Source organism: Fukomys damarensis, unplaced genomic scaffold (assembly GCF_012274545.1).
Source record: "Fukomys damarensis isolate Sample0158 unplaced genomic scaffold, DMR_v1.0_HiC HiC_scaffold_25, whole genome shotgun sequence".
In the NCBI taxonomy this organism is placed as follows: Eukaryota; Metazoa; Chordata; class Mammalia; order Rodentia; family Bathyergidae; genus Fukomys; species Fukomys damarensis.
The window spans coordinates 27,911,419-27,928,388 of record NW_022900937.1 but is presented as its reverse complement, the minus strand read 5'-3'; the positions used below and the strand labels follow the sequence as shown (position 1 = coordinate 27,928,388).

The 16,970-nt window shown below is 38.0% G+C and overlaps 1 protein-coding gene and 1 long non-coding RNA gene across 4 annotated transcripts in view; both read right to left on the bottom strand.

The window, feature by feature from the left end:
• LOC104865498 (zinc finger protein 14) overlaps positions 1 to 16,970 on the bottom strand; it is a 67,348-nt gene that overhangs the window by 16,414 nt on the left and 33,964 nt on the right. The gene's annotated exons all lie outside the window — the stretch shown is intronic.
• The window catches only part of LOC104865496, a 16,599-nt gene continuing 1,308 nt past the window's right edge, over positions 1,680 to 16,970 (bottom strand). Inside the window, exons 2-4 of one of the 3 annotated variants that reach the window (XR_781170.1) lie at positions 6,483 to 6,715; positions 4,119 to 4,315; positions 1,680 to 4,024 (exon numbers count right to left, since the gene is read on the bottom strand). This is a non-coding gene — a long non-coding RNA (uncharacterized LOC104865496). The remainder of the gene's footprint in view (positions 4,025 to 4,118; positions 4,316 to 6,482; positions 6,716 to 16,970) is intronic. The other 2 variants (XR_002025513.1, XR_004514308.1) reach the window with 2 other exon arrangements.

The window sequence follows — 16,970 nt, the reverse complement described above, 5'->3', positions numbered from 1 at the left end:
AGGGCTTACAGGATCTTGGGTCATCAGGATAGTGTCTGTCCTTCCCATAGTGCAGACACGGAGCCAGGGTGATAGGTTTAGGCAAAGACTGATCTAGGGAATCTATATTTGGAAACTGGTCAGGATGGCCTTCTTTCTCTGGCTTTATAATCTTCTTTTAAATTTGGGGAACAATGTCAACATCTAAGGTTCCTTCTAGTGGGCATTTGGGAAAGTTTTGGCCAGTCAGTTTTGCAAAAGGTACAGAGCTTCTGGGGTTTCATTCTCACCCCAATAATTATCAGAGTAGCCCCTTTTAAAATTCTACAACATACAATCAAGGGCAGTATGTTTTGACTGACTTGCACCCATTCTGACTCCCTATATGTATGTAGTGCACCTGTGAATGATGGCGAGACAGAGGGTGGGGGACACCCAGAGGACAGTCCACTGAGGACAGTCCACAGAGGAGCTTGTCTGACTGTGGGCCTCTTGGGCACTTTAAAGATGGGGCAGGCTATTGGTATGCATCACATAATGTCCCATTTTGCCCTATTTAGACAGTATTGCAGAGCGAGCCCACTCACACTCTGTAGCTCCGAGAGGGAGCCTTTCGTTTTCCAAGAAGCACAGATGGAACAGTCTATGGCTTATACCATCCATTACAATCACACACACACACACAATCATCAAGCATTCAGAGATTAAAACATTCAAGCCCCATCAGGATTGAACTGAAACAGGTGAGAAAGCTCTTGCTCTCACAATGAGAACTATTCATTTTCATAGAGGGACAGCCACACCCTCCTTCCACCAAAATTGGGGCAGGTCTAACCAAACAAATTAGTGAAGAGTGTTCTGGGGTCTTACGTCCTCCAACGATGAGACCAGGCAATCCATCTTTACTCCCTTTGGGTTTGGAGAGCCCCAGGCAGCAGGTGGTTGTCATCCCTGGTCCTCCAGAGACTCAGAGAAAGGACTCTGAGGGCACGCTGTCTCTTCAAGGTACCAGGGAGGATCCCTGCTCCTTCCATAAGGGCTTCAACCAATGACCAAATGACCAATGTAGTCAATTCATCAATTCATTCCAGATGAACCCCCTAAATCAATCAGCAAAGTGCCAGCCAGTATATACAGCAGCTCAACACAGATCAGGAGAATGGAGGACACACCCAGAAGTTTCAGAGTCAAAGTGTACAGTTTTATTTTTAACACTGAGGTCAGTCTGGGAACTCTCTGTAAAGGGACTGACCAACTGAGCTAGAGCTGGGTTGTTATACCCTTAGAGAGGGGTAGGGTTACAGGAACTAGGCATTTAACATCATCTCGCTGGTTAGAAAGTTACAAGTATCAATGCTTTATTTACATATGGGCCCAGCAACCTTATTGGTTAGTTTCACATATAGCTGCTTCATCGGTTAATACAGTGTACTGAATTTCATCTTATTTGCATATGGAAGGAAGGCAGGAGTAACAAAACTGTTTAAAAACAAAGAAAATTCTTGAGATGTTTGAAGGAGCTGGACCCAGGCAGGCCCTGGCATGTTGAAAGAATTGGAGGGAAGCCATCTTTCCCTTTTAGCAAGTCCAGCTTTAGCTAAAGAGAAGTTTATTTTACTTTCATTTCCTCCACTTTTTGATTCAAGTTGATTCTTTATCTGGAGAGTTTATATTTTGGCAGGTTTACATGTGTTTGATTCTGAGGTCATCAGGAGTTGGTAAGATTCCTGGATCTTTATAGAATTGAGACATTGGGAGACAAATCATATAAACCAGTTTATGAAACAAGGCCCTGTTGTTAGGTGTATGACAACCACAAACAAGGGTCTTAATATGGCTCCTAGCCATGGTCTCCATTTACTTAAAGCATCCCACCAAGATTCTTGTGGTTTGTATTTCTTTTTGTACTGTTTGATCCTTTCCTTTAGTTGTTATATAGTTTCTTTGACTACTCCTGATCAGTTGGTATAATAACAATATTCTTCTCCCAGGAACAGGCAGGTGCCTCCTTGTTGGGCTGTCAACAAGACTATGGCCCTCCTGTTTTGGAGGACTACGTCTGCCAAAGAGTCTATTTGATTTTGCATTGTTCCCAGGGCTCGTTGGACAGCATCTAAGTCATCCGCATTCTGCCATCCCAGAGCATTCTATTGTTGTCCCGGTCCAACAGCCATGGCTCCTAAAGTGAGGTGGTATACAATAGCCAGGGCTGCAAGAATGGGTAATACCACAGGACCCATTTTTTTTCTAGTGGAAGGGACCCAAAGATTAGTGGGGACCTGTGACATAATATCTGATGTATATACGGACAAGTTTAGGATGAGGATGGCCTAGGCACACATCCCCTGATAAGTTAGTGAGAAAGAGTGATATGGTCCATCTCCATAGACAAAGAAAGTTCCTGTTGGGGCATCAATGGTAGTTTTGGTAGTGACAGTTTCTACACAGTCTGCTGTTACATTATTTTTAGCAGAATGACTTAAGAGTCATCTAGGGGCATTGGCAGTCTGATTTGGTTGGGTGTGACGTGTATATTCCTATCCCTCAATAGGTAAGGGGAGATAGGGGTGCACATAACCAACAGTCAGAGGCAAGGATGGGGTCTGAGGCCAGCAATACTCAGTGTGTGCTATATATTTCGATTAGTTCTGTGGCATTTTGATTTTCAGTTTTTACTTTTATAGCTTTGCTAAGAATGGGGTTTCTGGGCATGGGCAATCTTACTTTTTCTGATTGGAATGGGACTTTCCATCCTAATTTAATTTGGAGAATCCACCATGGGTCCTTTCCTCAGGTATCTACTCTTACATCTGCAAGTTGGCCGAGAATCCATCTTGGGGTTTACAGGGTACTTAACTATAAACTGCAAGGGGTTATATTTACCTTGCTTACAATCAGAACATCCTGCCATTGGGGGGTGTTTGAGTAAGGGTCCCCTTGAGTCCATGTAATAGTATGGGCCATTCCAATTGCCACACCATAACGATGGCATAGATACCTGGGTCCAACCCAGTCCAGACTACAGTGTTGATCAGCTGGTGGGTTTTTCCATCTGGGAGATAAATATTTACCAGCATTTTCTGCACAGTATCTTGTTCTCACCAAATTCCCCTACAATCAGTTGTTATATGGGGCCATCCATAATGTTATACGGGACAAGCATCAAAAAATACTGAAACACTCTTTTGTCTTGGCTTTCACTTCTGGATGTCTAAAACAGTATTGTGCGTTAAACCTGTGGTCAGGTCTGGGGTACAGTCAATCTTCGAATATCTGATACGTAGGTTGGCTGCCCAGTATATTTACATTGACTAGGACAAACAGGATAAGACAGCAAACACCAGCACAAAATCCCAACATATGGCTAAAAGAAAACATTTTTGAGAAGTGTTTCAGTCCCCTGGAGTAACAGTCACTAAGCCTATGTAAAGTGTAAAGGCCATCACTGTGAGTTAGGCAAGGATAAAGATGTCAGGGAAAGACCAAGTCTGGAATGCATAGCAATAGTTCATGGGTTGAGGTCCTCAGGCTTCAGCCATTTGTTGACCTGTCAGCATCTGGAGTTACAGGAGCAGGGCTTTGAGCACCCTGTCTTGTCAGGGTAATCTTTAAGGGAGTTGTCTCCTTGGTGTGGGCCTCCCAGGAGTCATCATGATGGACCTTCTTAATTCAAGAGCGATGAGTCCATGCCTGGATCTCTGAAACTTTAACAGCTTCTTCCAGTAATCTCAGTGGAACCAGTGAATATGCCTCAGTTGTTCTCCATTTTGGCTCCTTGCTGTGTTGGTTCCTTGAGGGCTGGAGTCTTGGTGGGGGGGCTGTGTAACTGTCTACAAGATATCTAATTAACTTACATTTCTATAATACTTTTCCCTCTGAAGAAGTACACCTAACTGCCATGAGGGGCCAAGGGCTGAAGACCATTCTGACTACTTCTGGCTGCAGAAGGTCATAGTTGTGATCAGCAGTCAGAGATACTCTGCAGAGTGTTAATCTAAAGGCCCTCAATAGGCACCAGGTATTGTCATCTTGGGTAGCCTTAAGTCTGCAGGAGACAAAAAACAAAGAAACACTTAAGAACACATGGGCTAAATAATAAGGTCAAGGCACTTATGAATATAAATAACAAGTGATCTTACCAGGAAAAACTAGTAATAGCCTTCCACAAAGAGGATAAGGAGAAGATCCATGGAACTTTAGAATCCAACATAGAAGTTGCATTGTAGTTTAGCAGTTATGAACTTTTTACAAGGCTAATCTGGTGGATCCTGATAAAAGAAGTCTAGCACATTTGTCTTTGGTTCCATTTGCAAGACCATTTGGAGTCTGATAGCCTCTAGGCAAGAATAAACAAAATTTTAAAGAGATTAGACCATGTATAATCTAAGCATGAGCACTAGAATAGAAAGGTAGGTTGGGGAAAGAACTGAAATAGTGATTGTAACCTGTTTGCTCTTAGACCCTTATTGATGGAGGTTATCTATAAGTCTCTCCAGTATTAGCTGTAAGATAGAGAAAATTTGAAGGAAAAAATTTAGCCAATAAATTTAAAACTCCAGTAGAGCTCTTATTAATTTTACTATAGTTTTTCTTCTTTTTTTAACCGTAGTTTTTTCTAATGATTCATAACCATGGTCAGCTACCAGATAGCTGGAAACTGCCACAAGGGGTCAGTGATAGGAGCCTCTTTTTATATCTAGCTTTATTACTATGGCACTATTTTATACCTCTTTTGGTTATTCTCTTCTGCTGGATGTTTAGACCAAGTTAAACTGAGACCTGTGTCAATTAGTATGAACCTCTTGTTATCAAGGTCAGTTAAGTCTCCTTAGGCATTATTTTGGAACCATGTACAGAGCCTCTCATCTCCTGTCAGTGTCACCCATCAGGATGGGTCATGGCCTTGCTTGACCATAGTGCTTTCAGTGAAAGCGTGAGAAACTTTTCCCTCTTAATGAGCCTCCTTTGGCACAAAGTACATTTGTCTTTGGGTGCCCAGCAATCTTCCTGCTCAGGAGATTGAGTGACTTTCCAAAGATATAGGATCCTGTAGGAAAGGTTCCTTTGTGTCCTGGATCTTTTTTGATCTTGTGGGGGCCAGGGCCAAAATATTAGCTATGTTTTAGCCCAGTTACCTTTTTAGTTTTGGTCTCCAATTTTTAGTTGTTGAAAATCCAGAAGAGAAGGTCACTATTATAATTTTGTTGGACATTAATCACTTTTGAAATATAAAGAATAGCTACAGAACTGTTATTTTTATCAACCATGGTTGTTTTTATAGTTGAATCCCTGTAGAATGTTAACAGACAACAGTTATACATTATATAGAAAAACTTAAGATTAACAGCCACACAGAGTATTTTGTCATGAGACTCATGATACCTTTGCAATACACTCAAATGTCTGTCTTAGTATAGAATAGTCTTTTAGGAAAACATCTCTATTTGATTACAAGACATTAAATGTCATACAGAAAACTCTTACTTGTTATCCTTTAATAGGATGTCATCTAAAGAGAACACACGTATCAGCCTATAAATGTACCTTAGAAGTTTATAATGTTTAGCCCTTAATTTTAATGTGTGACATTGTTTGGACTATTTGACATCTTAGCACCCTTAAGTCTAGTGACATATAACATCCATCACACAAGTTCATAAGAAAAACTATTATTTTATTGGTTATCTCCTGTTAGCTTGATATGTATATTTTACCATAAGAAGCTGGAGCATAAGAGAAAGGCAGATACCTGAGTCAAAAAGATCATTACTATAAACAATATCTTAGAATACCTGTACACCCAGAAGGCATAAATGATATTTAGCACACCATGAAATAACAATGAGTATTAGTTATATAAATCCTCTGTCCCTTAACTGTTTTATACCAAGAGCATTTTAAATAAACCCTATTTCTTTCCCACAGAAAACTTAGTTATTCAACCATGACCAATGTATATGCATCACAATAAAAATATGTTTAGCAATGTATTTCCCACAAGGGTATGAAGATTATTGAGGTTTGTGAGGAAAGGCTGGAATAAATTTTTTCCAGGAAGCCATTCCTTTATTTACCAAGGGGAGTCCTTTCCAGTAGTTTTCTTAAGCCTAAGAGTGTATTTAATTATCTTAACAAATTTTTACATGACCTGTGAGAGCCAGATCATAATAATTAACACATTATGTTTGACCAATAAAAGACTCCTGAGTTATTATATGTAGACAACAATATGTACTGTATTTGTAAAACCAGCTGACATTATTTGGATCATGTGGCAACCTGGGGGAAGCATGTCTTTAATTACATTTATCTATTATCATTCATGAGGAACATAAGAGGAGTTCATCTATAATTCTGCCTAAGGACTGAAAGATAAATTAAGGATAACATTTACATTTAGTCTTCAATAGTTTTAGGATTAAACTTAAACCAGTTTTTTTATGGCCCAGAAATAAGTGAAGATCAGCTTTACTCTGGAAGGGTTCCAGGGAGGGGAAACTCACCATTCTGGAATTTTTGTCTTGAAATACAGCAGCCAACAGGAGGGAAGTGCCTTGAATCAAATACTGTTGAGAACTGTGTTATTTCTCAGGAGCACGGCAGGCAGTGGAGAAAGGACAAAAAGGTGACCATCTCAGGTGTAGAAAGACAATTAAGATCAGGAGCTTTTTTTATGGTGGATCTGTAGTCCTTAGCAAAATATGTCTCTAGAGACAAAAGCCATGATTGACTCCAACTGCACTGCCAAGCAGAAAATTAAACCAATCATCAAAGAACCTGAATGGCTTCTTTTTTGCCTCTTAAAAGAGTGAGAATAAGTGTTTTATCTATATTATTTAAAGCTTTCCTCTTTAAATAAATTATTTTAAACACAACCAAGAATTACTGTGTGTGTGTGTGTGTGTGTGTGTGTGTGTGTGTGTGTGTGTTTTGTAGCAGAGATCGAATGCAGGACCTTGTGCTTGCAAGGCATCTGTGGAACCACTAAGCTAAATCCCTGGCCCTTGTGGATTACTTTTTAATGTAAAGAAAATCTGAACATAAGGCAATTTTGACCTTTTTTTTAACAGTATAATTTTAGTTGTAAGATAGCATCATAATCAATACTTTTCTTTGTATTTTATTTTGGTTCTTGGAGGCAGGCACACTCTCTGTAGATATAGAAAAATATTACAGTGTTCCTTAATACATTCCAAAGTAGTATGAGGTTCATATATGGAGTTTCCAATCCTTTACCAGCACTGCAATCTTATCTTTCTTAGTAAACACATATCCTTACTTCAGCACAAATTACAATTCTCTTTAGCTATAACAATCATGTTTAGAGAAGGAAGTATTGCTAGCAAGCCAAGAGATTTAAACCATTGCATTCTAGTTCCTTGAAAAAGAAAACTGGTCAACAATCAAATTAGGGCACTTTTTTTTTGTCAAAAGAGATCACCTCTAGGGATGATAGGTCAGAGATTCTGTCCTGGGCCCTAGGGCAGAAAAACCTCAGCCTTTCACCTAGATCACCTTTATTAGCAGCAGACCAGTTTACTCCTTTAAGATCCATTTTAAATTCAGTAAGTATTTGAAACTCACAGGTTTTCTTAGCAGCCAAAATCCACATATTATTAAAGGCACCCTTATCAATTTCCTACACATGTATGAAGGAGGAGAAAGGTTGGCTAAATAATTTTATTTTAGTTAATATATAAAACAGAAATGCAAGTCAGTAAGTGGCTGTTATTTTCCTAGTGTAAGACAAAATAGCCTGTGTAAGCTGTCTCAGTTTCACCCCTCAAAAGGAAAGGGAGTCTAACCATAAGGTGGTTTATTTTAAAATGAACTCCCAACAAATTGGAGAAGAGTTTAAAGGGAGTTTCTAATTCACTAGCAGAGAGAAAAAGTCCAAATAAAGTTTAAGCCATTTAAACATCCCAAAAAATCACCATATAGCACTCTATAAAGTCCACAGTGAAAGTTCCAAAGTCCACAACCTATTGGCAAAGGTATTTTTTCCTACACACACAAATGATGAAGACCATGCCTTGAGGGGAGGTTTGGGTAGTTTTTAATCTATCAAAGATTTGTTTTTCACATCTGACATGGAGTTCTATCTTACTAGTAGAGAAAGCAGTCCAACCCTGTAGCTCAATTCTTAGCAGAGGCTTAAGAAAGGGCTCCCATAGCATTATTTCTGATTACTCTGAGACAGAAGATATCTGATGATCACTGACAGAGATTCCCTTTCACCTCACTGAGGAGCTCAGATAGGGATGAGATGTGGAGATTTTCTGCTTATTACCCAGATGGGCTGTCAGGAGCAAGTTTCTTCTGAGGGACCTTTGGGTATCTGCCAGAGAGTAGCCCTGGCCATGACCCCTCATGTCACCTCAGTTACCCCTAGTTCCACACAATCAGAGCTCTGTCTCCAAAAGGAACCCAACTGCCTATCTGCTCAACATTCCATCTGCCATTGGCTTCAATGGGAGTGGGGATTCACTGGAGGACAAGTGGAGAAATCTGTTCTCTGTCTTGAGAGTGGCAGCTGACTTTAAGGCAATTACTAGCTGGCAGAGCAACCACTGTTTGGCATTCTATAAGGGACAGATAAAAGACTGAATTGTCTTTAACTGAGATAATTTCATAAGAAACGCATTTAATAACACTTTTAAGTAACTAAGTCCGGGGCGTGCGGCGTTGGTGGTATAGTGGTGAGCATAGCTGCCTTCCAAGTAACTAAGTCCAAATGCAACATATACAAAACAGAAATAAAATGTAACTTTAACAAAGGACAATGCATAAGAGAAACAAGAAATCAGCAAATATTTAAAACACACAACTTAATGGGCCAGGGATTTAGCTCAGTGGTTCTGCCGCCTGCCTGCCTTGCAAGCACAAGAATCCAAGTTCAATCCCCGGCATCAAACAAAACAAAACAAAAATAAAACACACAACTTAAAATTAAGATACTTTTGAAACAAAAGTTGAAACAAAGTACAGAATTTATGAAACAAAAACAAGAATCTATGAAACAAACGTCTAGAACCTATGAAACAGAAGTTACAATCTATGAAGCAAAAAGACCAAAATTAGAGCCTATAAAAGAAAACTCTCCTAGTGGAGCAGTAAGGACAGGAAAGCCTAAGGCTTATGTCACCTTCTACATATTTTCACATGACAAACATTCAGAGGTTAAAACATTCCAACCCACTTCCCTCAGAGGTCCCTCAAACTGGCAAACTGAGACCAAGATCTAATAAAAAACACGTGAGAAGCCTTCATTCTTGCAACCAGGACTGAGTAAAAAAAAACAGGTGAGAGCTTTTATTCTCACATGAGAATCTTCTGTTCTCACAGAGGGGCCACCAGACCCACCTTCTGCACAAAACTGGAGCAGGTCTAACTTTCTAGTAAGAAAGCTCCAGGGTCTTATCTCCTCTGCTGCCAGACCAGACAATCCTTACTCCCTTTGGGTTAGGAGAGCCACAGGCTGCAAGCAGTTGTCATCCGGGTCCTCTGGAGAGACTCAGAGAAAGGACTCTAAGGATACACAACCTCTTCAAGGGGCCAGGGAGGACCCCCCGCTCCTTCCACAAGGGCTTCAACTGATGATCAAGGGGTCAGGGCAGTTGATTCATCCTGGACAAGCCTCCAAACTGTAGCAGCAAAGTGCCAGCCAGTATATACAGCTCTAGTGTTACAGCTCAACACAGGTAGTCCAGAAGAATGAAAGATGAACCAAGGAGTCTCTGAGACAAAGTGCACAGCTTTATTCTGAACACTGGCAGGTCAGTCCGGGACTTCTCTGCAAAGAAATTGACTGACCAACTGAGCCAGACCTGGGTTTCTGTACCCTTAGGGAAGGGTCAGGGTTATAGGAATGAGGCATTTAACATCATTTCATTAGTCAGAAAGTTACAAGTATCAATGCTTTATTTACATATGGGCCCAGCAATCTTACTGGTTGGAGTTTCACATATAGCTGCTTCATCAGTTAACACAGTGCACTGAGTTTCATATTTTGCATAGGGCAGGAAGGCAGAAATAAAACTGTGTAAGAACAAAGAAAATTCTTGAGTGAGCTGGACCCAGACAGGCCCTGGCATGTTGAAAGAATTGGAGGGAAGTCATCTTTCCCTGTTAGCAAATCCAGCTTTAGCTACAGAGAAGTTTATTTCCCTTTCATTAATATTTACCATTGAATGAATGGTGAATAGAGTATGATATATTAAAGGTTAAGCCAGAGTCTAGCAACTAGATGGGTTTTATTAGCACTGACTACAAGAAAGTGCATGCATTTGGAGTCACTGCAGACAAGAATGGTTGGACATGTTATGATAAATATCACAGTGCACATGTTCTAGGAAACATACTTTAATTAGGTTTCTCTCATAAAATGTTTCTCCCAAGTCTCTTTACTTGATAATTTAGAATGTATTGATTCACATTTATTTTATATCTGTGTTATTGTTATTCACTCCAGACACCAAACTTTTTATTATATAGGAAATGTAGGAAGCTGGGAGTGGTGCTACACATTTACTACCATGGATTCTAAAAACAGTGTACTTAAAGCAAGAAAATCACAATTTCAATGTAAAAATGTTCAATTTAACCATGAGTTTGCGCTGCTGGGTAACAAGCACAAAATTGCAAATATATTTTAAAATTCTCTGGAATTCAAGTACTAAAAAGGATAAAGCAAAGAGCTGTAAGTTAAAATATTTAAATCATTAATACATAAGTAGCCATTGAAATTGCAAATTTTAAAAAACTTCAGAAAAGCAACGTAGCAATTATTTTTCTAGCGCACTTAATATGCAGACACTGCATATTAGATACATTTAGACTGTTTACTAAATATAGAAATAGGCAACTCATAATAAATTCTTTTAGGACATAATAAACCTTTATACATCTTAGGACAAAATATAAATATTGTACTTGCAAAATATAAATATTACACTGATTATAATAGAGAAGAATTAGAAAGTATAGGGATGGAACAGCTTTGTAAATGTTATGTGTTTTTTTCAATCAGTGCAGGAGTGGAAGGAATCCAGAATATTAGTCACACAAAGCAAGTACTTTACCACTAAACTACTTTCTCATTCCACCATTTGGTTTTGATGCAAAGTACTGCACATTATTAAATAATCTGTTACTTCCATAGAAAATCATGAAATGAGTTTAGACATATAGAATTAGATCTTAATTTTGATATACAATGTTATAGTGAAAAAATATGCTCATTTCAATATATAGCATATAGCAAATATCTTTAGCAACACACTTCATGCAGAATATACAACCTATAATCAAAAACAGAGGAATAAATGCTCACTTCAGCAACACATATACTAAAAATAGAGGAATAAACAAATACAATGGAAATGAGAAAACATGATAGTTACAACAGAAAGATATAATAGCAAAACATAACATGAAAATCAAAACTAATTATAAATGTTATAGATATTTCAATTTTTGAAAAAGCATCCCACTATGTGACCCTGGAAGCCCAGGAACTTTTGACCTTGTGCCACCTTCCTGACTACTGTGATTACAGGTGCATGCCACTATTTCTGATTAAGCAACAATACATACATTAAGATATATATATATATTATATATGTATGAAATACAAAAATATAACAAAATTATGATTCAATGAATTTTAGTTTGTAGATAAATTCTTAGAAATAATATAAAATTTCAAATCAAGTATTATAAGGGGGATGCTGGAAAACCAAAGAAGTTATCAAACAACCTAAGTATCAATGTAAAACTTCCCTCCATCAGAGAAAAGAATTAGCCTTTTCTAAAATTCAATTTCTATTTGTTTCTTGAAGGCCTCTAAAGAAGAAATAATTAAATGAAACTTCTTACCTAGATAAAGCTCATGGACCATAAAATTATAACACGGGTCCCTGAATGAAGACGCTGTACAGTTATTTTAAAATCAGAAATAAGTATATTCATTGTCTTCACAAGTCAGTCACATGAGACCAAGTTTAATATGTGGTCATTAAGGCAATAAACATAAATCAGAGACATAACCACTGAGACAAAAGAGATAAAATCACTATCCATAAATGATTCAAGAATCAAAATGAAGGTGGGGGATTTAGTTCAGTGGTGCTGCACCTGCCTTGAAAGTGCAAGGTCCTGAATTTGATCCCATGTATGCGGGGGGGGAATCACAATGTAATGTTTTAGAAAAATAACAGAGAGAACAATCCTGTCAAACACAAGATAAATTGGAAAAAAATCAGAGCTTAATGCTCACTAAAATTATGTCACTATAATAAAGCTGACTTATTCCCATCAAAAAATAAATTATGAAGAAATATATCAATATACACTAAAAACAAAGAAAACTTCTGGTCATTTTAAAAACCAGGCTGGTCATATCAATATTTATTGAAATACTGAAAAAATATTCCATTTTGTTGAGAAATTCCTGGTAAGAACTGACATGACAATATGTATTTCCAATATGAAAACATCAATGCACAACAGACTTTACACTCTAAACCTTTCATGTCTAAGTCAAATGCAAGGCAGCTGCAAATCTGAGCATTGCATGTTAACACTGACAGTGTTGTTTAGAGTTTGTTTGCAATTGCTTGTCCTCAAATATTTGTTCTACAGCAGACTTTATTCTATGACTTAGAAAGTTCATGTCACTCTCCTCCTTTTGATGTACGAGGCAGGACATGGCAAAACTGGCTGGAGAAATAAGCAGGACCTGTCAATTACAAGATACCAGGACAGTGCCAAAAAATTTCCAAGACCTCATATGTAGAACTTCTTGTAGGTTCTCATGAGATATGAATTGCACATATATAAAGACACAGATGCCATGTGGAGCCCACTACCATGACTCTTCACAGTAGCCCATACTGTGTCTCGCAGTCACAGGATGTACTTTTCTTCACATTATCATTTGGGGAGGGGTATGGGAACTCGAACTCAAGACCTTCTGCTTGTGAGGCAGGCGGTGGCACCACTGAGCTAAATCCCCAGGCTATTATTATATATATATATTTTTTTGTCTCTTATCTGGCCCAAGATCACTCTACAGAACTATTTTTTTTTCTTTCCCATTCACTTTTTTTTTTTAATGGTACCAGGGATCAAACTTGGGACCCTGCACTTGCAAGGTAGGCGATGGAACCAATGAGCTAAATCCCTGGCCCTTTCCCATTCACTTTTCAAATAAAGTTTAGCAACATTTTTGACTTGTATCAACCAATTCTTTGATCAGGGCAAGAAGGACTTGGAATAAGTTTAATTGGCAAGGTATTGCTAAAGAAATTACTCAATAATACTACCCATCAACAATATTCAAGAAGAGAATATTAAAAGCTGTTAGAAAAAAGAAACAAATCACATATAAAGGAAAACCATTCAGAATCATAGCAGACTTCTCAACACAAACCTCGGATCAAGGAAAGCTTGAAGTAAAGTATTTCAAGCCCTAAAATAAAACAATCTCCAACCCAGACTGATGTATCTTAAAAAACTATCTTTCAAAGCTGATGGATAAATACTTACATGACAAAGAACACCTAAGGAAATTCATGAACACCAAACACGAAGTCCAAAATGTTCTAAAAGATATTCTCGAAAGGGATAAAAAGGATTACAACTCCATAAACCTCAGAAGAACGAATCTACCAGGCAAGGCAAGAAATTAAACAGAGGGGGAAAAGGGAGCCAAGAATAACATGACAAAAATAAACCAATACATATCAGTTATATCCATCAATATTAATTGTCTCAATTCGCCAATCAAAAGAAACAGCCTGGCAGTATGGATCAATAAGCAAGATCCAACAATATGCTGCATACAAGAAACACATTTAATTCAAAAAGAAACTGACAGACTGAAAGTCAAAGGATGTAAAACAATACTCTATAAAACAGGAACCCTAAAACAGATTGGGTAGCTATTCTATTTGCAGATAAAGTGGATTAAAAGCTAAGATTAATTAAGAGAGACAAAGAGGGTCACTACATCCTTTTAAAGGGAACAACCTAAACGGAAGAGATAACAATCATAAATACATATGAACCAAATACTAGTGCACCCCACTATATAAAACAAGTATTAACAGACGTAAAAAATCAAACAAGCACTAATACAATTGTAATGGAGGACCTCAATACTCCACTGTTACAAATAGACAAATCAATTAGACAAAATATCAACAATGAAATATCAGAACTGAACCAAACTTTTGAACAAATGGACTTAGTAGATGTCTACAGTACTCCACCCCACAACATCAGAATACACATTCTTCTCAGCTGCACACAGGATGTTCTCCAAAATAAACCACATACTAGTTCACAGAATATGCATAAGTAAATGCAAATGAACTTAAATTATCCCATGCATATTATCAGACTATAATGCAATGAAATTAGAAATCAATGGCAAATATATGTGACCAGAGTCCTGCCAGCTCCTGCCCAGGGGACAACCTAATGTTTGCCCTGGAGACCAAAGGCTCGTGAAAATTTGGAGCAAGGGAAATCCAGCAGACCAGTTAAAGCCAAAATGGAATAGTGCTTTTTTTTAGGGATCTTTGCAACACCAATTGCAGTAAAGGGGCAAAGAGGAGTAATTGGAATCATCTTTCAAGATTAAAATTTATCTCAAGTGAACTGCTGAAGAACAAGTTCACGCAAAAGGAAAAAGCTATTCCTGTGAGTCTCTGGAAGACCTGAAACTTCTCTTCAAAAAGCAAGGCTCTTGTGCTGCTACAGATAAGCAAACAAGATCTTACTAAGACCATGGCTCTCAGACTGATAATTCATCTCACATTTCTCTCTAGCATACATTCATCTCTATAGGAAGTATGGAAAACTGACTTGCTCCTCACAATTGGGCTAACAGTAGTTCTTCCTTCCATGAAATTGGTAGTCCAGGGTTACTAACTTTTCTCACTGTATTCCAACAAGGTTTTCATTCTTCAACCCAGCCAGCAAGCCATAGCACCCCAAGTTAGTTGGAGAGCACATATTCCCTAATAGGTAGGGCCAACAGCCCATTAGAGCTCAAAGAAGTTATAAAAGACAGAGACCCCACACACTGTCAGCACAACATAAGATGTATGGAGTATATGTATCTTAGGGGAAAATGATATAGGACAGAGCCTGGCAAACCTGGTGGGAGAAATAAGTGGGACCTGTCAATTACAACAAAGCATCAAAAGATATGGAAAAAATTGAAACTGAAGTGAAAATCAGAGATTTTTAAATATTTCTGGAGAGTAAAAACATGATATCCATAATTAATAGAACCAGAAGGCAAAAGAAATCATAATGATATACTTAAAAATCAGTATCACTCCAAGCAGACTTACTGAATACTTCATCTAACAAATGTAGAGGAAACAATCTTCTCAAAACCACAAGAAATATTTACCAAGGCAAATCAGCAGAGCATAGTAAAGAGCTCCACAACATCGAAAGAAATGGAAATAATGTCAAGTGAGCTCTCAAGAAGTAATGGAGTCAAACTGGAAACCAACAACAGAAAAATGCTTGGTAAACTTTTAAAAATAAAGATTAAATCACAAATTTTTGTGTGAAAGAATGGCTTATAACACTATTAGTGTTTTCATATTTGAAACTGAACTTACATATTATCATTTCAGGGGGTGCGTCCAGAGAAATTTAAAACAATGCATGTATTAGAAAACAACAAAGAATTCAACTTAATATTCAAATATCTCATTTCAGAAACCAGTGAAGCATGAGCAAGATAAAAATGAAGATAGCTCAACAAATAACTGCAAATTCCAAGCTCAATATTCACCCTGGATTATAGAACACAATGAGAACTATTTAAAGCATTTATAATTGGGCTACCGCATAATAAATTGTCATCTATTACACTGAAAACCTATTAAAACTCTAGGATCATATAAGTAAATGCACAGAAAACACAAGGAAGGCAGTAAAACAATAAGTATTGACATTAAAATGAAGCACATAAAATTTTGGTCATTTTCCCATAGCATCATTGTATATGCTCGAAAAATTAAAGAAGTAATAAAAACAAAGAGATTGTAGCATGCTGTATGTTCCTAGCTTAGTAACAGATCTGTCATCTAACTATGTACTATGAACTGGATTAGCAATTGTTAATATTATACCATATGCAGCACACATTATGACACAACTAATTTCACATTAAAAGCTCACATATGAAAAATGCTCAACAATAGATGTATTCAACTAACATATGATAAAATAATAAAGAAAATGGTGTTTAGGAGTAAATGGAGATATATAAATACATTACATCCCCCTAAGTGTTGGCAGCGCACAATCAAGAATCACCTATATGTGGAATATAAAGTCCACCTCCATCAGCATTCCAATTCTTGAAAGTGTCTACAGTCCAAGGACTTTAGCAATTATTTGAGGTGCTGCCTCTACGCTTTTTTACTCCTACCGAATCACAGGTCCGTGCAGACGCCGGAGTGTAATGACTCTCACACTGTGCGTGTAACAGGCAGTGTCTTTTGGAATAACTTTAGCAGGAACACTTTCTCCTGCGCTTGCTCACACATCAACACCTCCTCCATTTCTCTCAGCATTCTAAACTCTGTGGGAAGGCCTCACTTCAGTGGGCTCTGTTGGTAGAGGAACCACCTATATCATTAATATAATTGTTTTTGAATTGCTGTGCATGTAACACAGGAGTTCGCTCCATTCTTGGTAAGCACTCTACCGCCTATTCACATCGCCAGCAATACTGAACATCTCTTTGTTTTCTTTTCATTTGTTTTTTGTTGCTGTTTGATACAAGGTCTCACTAGTTCAGATTGGTCTGTATCTCACTAGGTAACCGAGGCTAGACTCCGACCCACAGCCAACTTCCTTCCTCGGCCTCCGGAGTGCTCGGGTTACAGGTGTGCACCCCCCGAGCCTGCTTATTCTTTCTTTCAATTCTCACGGCATTACTAATCACTTATCCTGAG